Source organism: Heteronotia binoei, chromosome 2, assembly GCF_032191835.1.
Source record: "Heteronotia binoei isolate CCM8104 ecotype False Entrance Well chromosome 2, APGP_CSIRO_Hbin_v1, whole genome shotgun sequence".
NCBI classification, from domain to species: domain Eukaryota; kingdom Metazoa; phylum Chordata; class Lepidosauria; order Squamata; family Gekkonidae; genus Heteronotia; species Heteronotia binoei.
The window spans coordinates 28,090,156-28,100,048 of NC_083224.1; positions in this window are offsets into that span (position 1 = coordinate 28,090,156).

Here is a 9,893-nt window from a genome sequence, read left to right on the forward strand (position 1 = left end):
AGACGAGAAACTAATTAAAAATAAACGAGAGGGTTTTTCTTTTATGTATTTGTAGAGAGAGCTAATAGAAAATTAAGTTGTACCAGTCATGGATGAAAATCAAAATACATTTCTTTCTTTTTATTTTTTCCTCTTTTAAACGTTTTTTTAATTTCATTTTCTGCGTATTTTCTTTTACGTACTTTGTTTAAAATCTTAATAAGTGTTCAGTCACAGGTACAAAGCATGGCAGGCTTCACATTTTTCATGGTGGTTTCTCCCCACCCCTACTTTTCCCCACATGGAAGAAGAAGAAGATATTGGATTTATATCCCGCCCTCCACTCCGAAGAGTCTCAAAGCGGCTCACAATCTCCTTTACCTTCCTCCCACACAACAGACACCCTGTGAGGTGGGTGGGGCTGAGAGAACTCTCACAGCAGCTGCCCCTTCAAGGACAACCTCTGCCAGAGCTATGGCTGACCCAAGGCCATTCCAGCAGGTGCACGTGGAGGAGTGGGGAATCAAACCCGGTTCTCCCAGATAAGAGTCCGCACACTTAACCACTATACCAAACTAATGAAATAGCTTGTAGGTGAAGGACTCTTGCTTTCATGCCCTTCTCATTGGCTTCCCAGAAGTATCTGGCAGGCCACAGTTTGAAGACACAGGTTGCTGGACAGGAGGGACCATTTGTCTGATCCAGCAAGTCTCCTTCTAGACTTGATGGACCTTTGGCTTTGTCCAGCAGAGTTCTTTTGATGTTATAGACTGAATGGATTCCTTGGTCTTGTCCTGCAGGATTCTTCCGATCGTCTTACCAGGAGTGTCAAACTCATTTGTTATGAAGGCCGAATCTGACATAAATGAGACCCCGTTTGGCTGGGCCATGTTGAGCCGGGCCATGTGTGTACCTATTTAAGATTAGGTAGAATGGGTATAAACTTTATAAAGGACACAAACACAATTAAAGGGTTTTTTTTTAAGGGAGGAGCCTCAGCCAATGGAGAAAATAGAGGTTTTGCTCTGTAGCTCCTGTGCAATTGAGCAAGCCTTGAAAAGCAAGCTGTTATGCAGAAGGAAGCAAGAGAGAGGGAGAAGGAAGCAGATGATAGCTGGTTGTTCAGGGGGCTGATAGCAGCCCTCCAGGGGCCTGATTCGGCCTCTGGGCCTCATGTTTGACACCCCTGGTGTAGACTGCATGGACCTTTAGTATTCAAGAACTGATTGATATATGGTCTAATTCTGCAGGGCTCATTAACTAGACGGAACTTTGGTCTAATAAGGCAAGGCTTGTTCTTAGAGTTAAGACTTACTTGACCTTTGAACTTCTCCAGCTGGGTAGATTATTTATATACTTACTTCATTTTTACCACCCCTTTTTCCACAATGGGGACCCAAGGTGGCTTTCATCATTCTCCTCCACTTTATCCTCACAATCACCCTTTGAGGCAAGTTAGGAAGAAGAGGAGGAAGTTAGGAAGAAGAGGCTTACAATCTCCTTTCCCTCCCCACAACAGGCACCCTGTGAGGTAGGTGGAGCTGAGAGAACTCTGAGGGCGTTTTCGCACTCACCTTCAGCCGGCGCGACCCCCCTCTTCACCGCGCAGGATCTGCGCGGATTTCGCACTAAATGCCGCAGAGCAGCCGGAAGAGCCGGAAACTCTCGGCGCAAAAGCCGCTCAAACATAAACTGCCAAAAAGCAGTTTCCGTTTGCGCGGCTTTTGCGACGGGAGTTTCTGGCTCTTCCGGCTGCTCCGCGGCATTTAGTGCGAAATCCGCGCAGATCCTGTGTGGTGAAGAGGGGGGTCGCGCCGGCTGAAGGTGAGTGCGAAAACGCCCTGATAGAAACTGCTCTTGAAAGGAACAGCTCTGTGAGAACTTGTGACTGACTCAAGGTCACATCAGCAAGTGCATGTGAAGGAGTGGGGAATCAAACCCTGTTCTCTCAGATAAGAGTCCGTACACTTAACCACTACACCAAACTGGCTCTGAAAGTATGTGACTGGCCCAAGATCATCCAGGAAACCCAAGGCAGAGTGGGGATTTGAACCTGGTTCCCCACATCCTAGTCTGACACACTAATCACTACACCACACTGGCTCTAGTTCTTACCTTCTTCATCTATGGCAACAGTGGACTGTGGCATGTGCAGCAGTAACTGTGTCTATGTCAGTGTAGAATGCTCTGGAGCAAGGGTGGCCAAACTGTGGCTCAGGAGCCACATGTGGCTCTTTCACACATATTGTGTAGCTCTCCAAGCCCCCACCACCCTGTTGGCCAGCTTGAAGAAGATATTTATCTCTTTAAATCATGTTGCCAAGCCAACTAGCGGCTTGGAGAATGTATTTAAAGTTAAAGTTGCTTTCTTTCCCCCTCTCTCCCCCAATCTATTTGCCTGCCTCCTTCCTCCCTGCCTTCCTGTTCTGCAGCTTTCCAATATCTGATGTTTATTCTATGTGGCTCTTATTTTAAGCACCCCTGCTCTAGAGTTAGGCAATTCCACATAAAACTCATTTGTTTTACATAGTTGAATCAGCCTGAAATGGTTAAATTGCTCTTTATTCACCTCCACCATTTGCTAGCCCTTCCTCTCGACAGCCCTCAAACAGGCATTTAAAAACAAATTCTTTTCTGATTGGGAATATATATGTTGGAACCACAAGTGACCATAAATATGCGCCACAATCCCAAAAGGTGATTTTTATCTCCATTTATTTTTCTTCCTTCCTTCAAGAACTCGATATAAAAGACAAGATCAGCTGCAGAATGAAGGAAGGAGCAGTAGATTCCCTTGGAATGGACTTATATCGCTTGCTGGCTTTCGAAAGAGCCCAAAGATAGCAACAATTTGATGAGAAAATGCTGCAAAAGATCCGGCAGATATACTCAGCCGTAGTTAAATAAACTTTTGGGGGAAATACTTAGGCTGAAGTCAGCCAGCTAGAGAGCTTTGAGGTGCTGCCGATTGGCCTGAGCGTACAGCAGGAAAGTCAGCCCTGGACCAATTTCCAAATGTTCAAGACCAGAGTAGGTTATTTCAGGTTGGGGCTTCCGGTCTCCTTCTTAGCACCCCAATTTCTCTTCCGCAAGAGACAGCAATGGACGGTCATGTGTTGAGGCCTTGTTTCATATGGAAAGCAGAAGGAACTAATCATATTCTTTTTTTTTTTTAGTTAATTACCTAAGTAGCCTGTTTATATACAGTCACCTTTCAGTCTGAAGACTGCAGCATATCCCCATGCAGTGAAATACAGTGAAATCAATGTTTGTTTTAATGAGACAATACACATGAACACACATGGAGCTGCCTCACCCTGAACCAAGCCCCTGGTCCATCAAAATCAGTATTGCCTACTCAGACCCTGGGACCTTCTGCATGCCAAGCAGATGCTCTGCCAGAGAGCCACAACAACCCCTCGGTTAAAATTTAAAAATATGCATTTTAAAGATGCATTTCCCACCATGCTTTGGATAGGCCTCATCCTATCTGAACACAAGCCATATCTTGGATTTCTTTCCTAGCTCTGTGCTAGAATGCTCCCTATTTCATATCTACAAGGGTTGATGTATCTAAATCCACTACTCTGGTCACCCATCTCTCTCCGCTCTGTCTTTCCACTCTCACTGCAATCTAGCATAATGGTTGGACACAGGGCTTTTTTTGTAGGAAGGACAGCAGGAACTCATTTGCATATTAGGCCACACATACCCTGATGTCACCGTTGTTTCCCACAGGGCTTTTTTGTAGAAAAAGCCCAGGAGGAACTAATTTGCATATGAGGCCACACCCCCTGACTTCTCCATTGTTTCACACAGGGGTTTTTTTGTAGAAAAAGCACATAGGAACTAATTTGCATATTAGGTCACACCCCCTGACATCTCCTTCCAAGTCCTTCAGTTGCTGACCTAAGAGTAGCAGTTCTCTTTAAAAGGAAGGGAGATTAGGAAGAGAGACTGAATCATAGAATTATAGAGTTGGAAGGGACCTCCAGGATCATCTAGTCCAACTCCCTGCACAATGCAAGAAACTCACGGAAACCTTACCCCACACACACTCCTAGTGACACCTGCTCCATGCCATGTGGTGGGGGGGGAATAAATTCCTGGATCTTTCACCAAACTGGCCTGGAGAAACATTGCTACCTGACCCCAAAGTGACAAACAACACATTTAAGAAAGAGCCATGAGAACTAAGCACTGATGCAACCCTTCCTTCCCCAGGGTTGCCAAGTCCAATTCAAAAAATATCTGGGGACTTTGGGGGTGGAGCCAAGAGACTTGGGGGTGGAGCCAGGAGGCAATGGGGGTGGAGTCAGGAGCAAGGGTATAACAAGTATCATTGAACTCCAAAGGGAGTTCTGGCCATCACATTTAAAGGGACAGCACACCTTTTAAATGCCTTCATTGGAAATAATGCAGGATAGGGACACCTTCTTTTGGGGCTCATAGAATTGGACCCCCTGGTCCAATCTTTTTGAAGCTTGGTGGGTGTTTTGGGGAGAGGCACGGGATGTTATGTTGAAAATCTGGTGCCTCTACCTCAAAAAACAGCCTCCTCAGAGCCCCAGATATTATTCCCTATGAAGATCGGTTCCCATAGGGTATAATGGATCAATTCTCCATTATACCCTATGGGAACCGATCTTCATAGGGAATAATGAAGTACCCAGCAGACATTTCCCTCCCCCCCCCCCCCGGCCGCTTTCTGATGACCCTGAAGTGGGGGGAGGGTCTCCAAACCAAGGGATCCCCTGCCCCCACCTGTAGATTGGCAACCCTATCCTACCCTCCTTCCCATGATCTGCCGAAGTTCATCAAATTGCTGCCAGATGGCCATCTAGCCTCTATTTCAAAAACCCCAAAGGAGAGCCCACCAACTCCCAAGGAAGCCTGTTCCACTAAAGAACCACTCTAACTCTTGGGAAGTTTTGCAGAGCAGGGGCCAAGGCTGGATCACGAAAGGGAGAAAGGCCTCCATCCTGACAGCTGTTTTGGAATTGCTTTCATCCCACCCTGGTTGCTGGCTTGAAGCCTCTCTTTAGTCTAAGGTGGAGGGAACTGGGCTCCCATCCTGAAATTCCCAGCTGGGGACTTTTAATGTTTCCACACAGGAGAGAGCCAGGCCACAGGCTTGCCGGGGAGGTTAGCGGCTGTTGTCGGAACAGCCTGCAACGAGCTAGGAGCAGTGTTTTCTGACAAGGATCTGACCTCACAAAGGAAGCTTGAGCTGTTTAGAAGTGCCTGTTTATTTAGCCGACGCTGGCCAGGCACCATTACAGCTGGCTTTGAATTATTGTGAAGGGAAAAGCCTGAGTTATGGACACCTTCCAGTGATTTGTGGCAAGTGGACTGAATCTGGCTGCCCCGTTAAAAACAAGGAGTGTGCTTTGGCATTCCTGATGTATCCACTGAGTGTTGCATGCCTTAGATGATCCTAGGCGGGAAATGGTTGCCAGAACCATTTCCATGGCCAAGCCTCCCTGGGAAGCAGCAGAAGGAGAACACCAATGCACAGCAAGCAGGGCTGGGTCGGCCACTAGGCAAACTAGGTGATTGCCTAGAGCGCCAGCCTTCTGGGGGTACCAAACTGGGCACCTCCCACGTGACTCAGTGACTTTATGAGTGCAGGGAGGGCACCAGAAGTTAGCTTTGCCTAGAGTGCCAGACAGTCTAGGGCCAGCCCTGACGGCAATGACTCAACTCCTTCTCAAGGCACTATTCAAACTTACTGCTCTGTTGAGAGACAGTTTGGTGTAGAGGTTGAGCGTGCGGACTCTTCTCTGGGAGAACCGGGTTTGATTCCCCCACTCCTCCACTTGCAGCTGCTGGAATGGCCTTGGGTCAACCGTAGCTCTGGCAGAGGTTGTCCTTGAAAGGGCAGCTGCTGTGAGAGCCCTCTCAGCCCCTCCGGCCTCACAGGGTGTCTGTTGTGGGGGAGGAAGGTAAAGTAGACTGTGAGCCGCTCTGCGATTCGGAGTGGAGGGCGGGATATAAATCCAATATCATCATCTTCTTCAAATTAGCTTCCTGCAAAACTTATCTTCACCATTCCCTCCCCCCACCCCCACCCCGCATCAAATCACATCTAGCTTATGGCAAAACCCATGGGGTTTTCAAGGCAAGAGATCTTCAGAGGTGGTTTGCCGTTTCCTGTCTCTGCCTGGCAACCTTGGGTTTCCTTGGTGGTCTCCCATCCAAGGACTCACTAGAGCTGACCCCGCTTAGCTTCAGAGATCTGATGAGATCGGGCTCGTTTCAGCTACCCAGCTTCACTTCCCTTATCGTCACTTGCAAAGATCAAATTCATGCTTGCTGAACCAAAAGCAAAACTATTTAGCCATTTGCAATGATTTGAACTTATATATGTGCATGTTCCGTTAATTGTTGGCAAACTGCAGTAGAGAAAGGGGGATGAAAGAGGGGAGATGAGTGAAAGAAGTGATTGGTTGGCGATTGCGAGAGTGTGGGCGGAGCCAGGGCTTTTTGTAGCAGGAGCTCCTTTGCATATTAGACCACAAACCCCTGATGTAGCCAATCCTCTTGGCACTTACAGTTGGCCCTGTAAGAGAAGCCCTGTAAGCTCTTGGAGGATTGGCTATATCAAGGGGGTGTGGCCTAATTTGCAAAGGAGTTCCTGCTACGAAAAAGCCCCACTATATAAACAGCTTTCTATCCCCCACCAGAATGTTTGCAACACAGCTTCATTCTCCCTTCCCTCTCCCCTGCTCTCCCTGTTTAAAAACCAAAAGCCAAGATATTGCTAACCTCCACAGTACCTTGAAGTGGTTTGCACCAGATTATAAATCAGTTTTATGAATGACAAAATGGAAATCAGTAGAAAAGTGAGGGACGTGGTTGGTCTTTTTCAAATTAGTGCTTCCCTCACGGGCTGGGTAGAAACAGCAGGAGGTTTTAGATTCGAAGAAGAGGAGACAACTTGAAAAGAATAAGAAATCATATAAATAACGCCATTAAATACAAGGGTTTCTGTTTCCTATTGCTGCAAGCGAGGCCAAGAGCACTGATTATGCTTCTTGATGCCCTCGACTGCCTTTCAAACATCTGGGTCTGTTTTAAGTTCCTCCATGAATGCAGGGAGGCAGTTCCATCAGGAGGAGGAGGAGGAGGAAGAAGAAGAAGAAGAAGAAGAAGAAGAAGAAGAAGAAGAAGAAGAAGAAGAAGAAGAAGAAGAAGAAGAAGAAGAAGAAGAAGAAGAAGAAGAAGAAGAAGAAGAAGAAGAAGAAGAAGAAGAAGAAGAAGAAGATGATGATGATGATGATGATGATGATGATGATGATGATGATGATGATATTGGATTTATATCCTGCCCTATACTCTGAATCTCAGAGTCTCAGTGTGGTTTACAATTTCCTTCCCCCACAACAGACACCCTGTGAGGTGGGTGGAGCTGAGAGAGCTCTCACAGCAGCTGCCCTTTCAAGGACAACTATGAGCTATGGCTGATCCAAGGCCATCCCAGCAGCTGCAAGTGAAGGAGTGGGGAATCAAATCCAGTTCTCCCAGATAAGAGTTCGTGCACTTAACCACTACATCAAACTGTCTCTCAGGGTGGGCCTTGGATCATCAACTGTTGTGTGGATGGAAAGCCAGCCCTGAACCATGTGACATGTATTCAGAATCATCTGTTGGCATCAAGATGCACATCAAGGATGTCCTCACACGGAAGAATTCTATGCAAGAACCTGAGAAAGGAGCTTGGAACACAGGCATGAAAATGAAAAGAGGCTTAAACAAAACAAAAGCGCTCATAAACTATCGAGTAGCCGAAGATAGCCTACAGAAAGACTCACAGATGGCTAGTTCTCAATACAGCCAAGATGATTTGTCTATTCCCTTTTCCACTTGTAACATAATTTTTCAATGGCGGATGCCTACAACGCATTTAGGAATGATTTGTGCCAGGTTGCTGAAATGTATGGAAACTTGGGAAGGCCTTTCCTCTTTGGTGACCCAACCCCTTGGTCTTCACAAGGCGGAGTTACCCATGGGAGGGGAAATACAAGAGAGCAGAAACAAATCCCTTCCATCCCCTTGTCTCTTCCCCACCCCCAATGTCAGCAAAGACTACGGCCTGCGAGCAGCTGTTCAGGGGGCAAAGAAAAGCCTTGTATATAGTTTATATTTCAAGGATTAGAAGCTCCAGGAATGTAGTCCCCCCACCCCCCAACACTCATTTTCTCCTGCCTCCCAGCTCTCCATCCATTAGAAAAAGTTGTAAATAATTTTGTCATACCCTCCAACATTTTACAGAGGAGAAGAAGAGTGACACGCTTGCATTTGCAGAACTCTCCCGTTCTTGCACCAGGGATCATGGCCAGAACAGGCTTTTCTCTGGGTGTCGCTTTTGTTTACACTTGAGCAGCCTGGCCTGCACTGATTTAAAAGCAAAGGAGAGGACTGTTGATTAGGGTAGTTGTGCTAGAAACACACAACTGCCTTGCTGCCCTACTAGGTCCTCCAAAGTTCTCAGTTCAAACGTTGATAAAGAGGACCGTACGCCTTTATCAATATCTGAAAGGAAGACATGCAGATAACTATTGTTATGGATTTATTTTTTGATATTTGGAAATCTTTTATAGAAACCTGGGTGTAGCTCTGCTATCACTGTTCTATTTTTGTTTTACTTTATATATAGTTTCCCTCAGGGGTGGAATTGTAGCAGGAGCTCCTTTGCATATTAGGCCACACCCCCTGATGTAGCCAACCCTCCAAGAGCATACAAGGCTCTTTTTTGTAAGCTCTTGGAGGATTGGCTACAGCAGGGGTGTGTGGCCTAAAATGCAAATGAGCTGCTGCTAGAATTCCATCCCTGGGTTCTCCCCCCCCCTTTTTTTTTAATTAGTTACTGGATTTGGCTTATCCCCCCTCCTTATTGTTTTTTTTTGTGGTGGTGGTTTAAGAAAGAAAAAATAAGTTCCTACTGAATCTCCCTAGATGCAGCATGTGAAATTTGTGACAGGGTAGGAGCTTTCATGAGTTGCCACTCACTTCTTCAGGTATATTCAGAGGGCTTCTGCCTCTAAATATGAAGTTTCCATTTTGTCATTATGGCCATAAGCTGCCAATGGACCCTTCCCCATCCCCCATGATTTGGCCTAATCCCCTTTCAAAGCCATCTCAATTAGTAGCCATTACCACATTCAGATTTACGGTTGCCAAGTCCGATTCCAAAAATATCTGGGAACTTGGGGGGCGGAGCCAGGAGCAATGTGATGTCACTTCCCAAACTCCACCCCTTCCAATAATGTCACTTCCAGTACACTGCACCAAAAACCCACCCCTTCCTGTGATGTCACTTTCAGGGTACTCTCCCAAACTTGAACTTTCTCTGAAGTCATGGATGGGGGCATAGAGTTGCCAGCTTCAGGTTGGGTAATCCTTGAAGACTTGGAAGTGGGGCCTGGGGAGGACAGGGACCTCAGTGGGGTATAACACCAAAGTGTTCACCCTCCATTTTCTCCAGTGGAACTGACTTCTGTATTCTGGAGATGAGCTGTAATTCCAGGAGATCCCCAGGTCCCACCTGGAGGCTGGCATCCCTATTCGGATTTGGCACCAAATTCCACAAGTCAGTCCCTCTTGGAGTGAAGAAGTACTTCCTTTGTCTCTCATGAGTCTACTGCCCATCACTTTCAATTGGATTTCAGAAGTTATATGAGAGAGAAAGTTCTTTCTAACAGTTATGCATCGTGGAAGCCACAAGTGGTACATGTTTTTCAGTGGCACACCCAACCATTGACATGGAATTAGGCCAACATTTTCTCCTGTTTTGCCAGAGCTGAGCTACCCCCTGCTCCCTTGGTCAGAAGACTAGGTGAGTCACCCTAAGTGGGGGTATAGCCAGAAAATTTTGGGTGGTGGGGCAATGGGAAATCCTGTTGTGCAGGGGA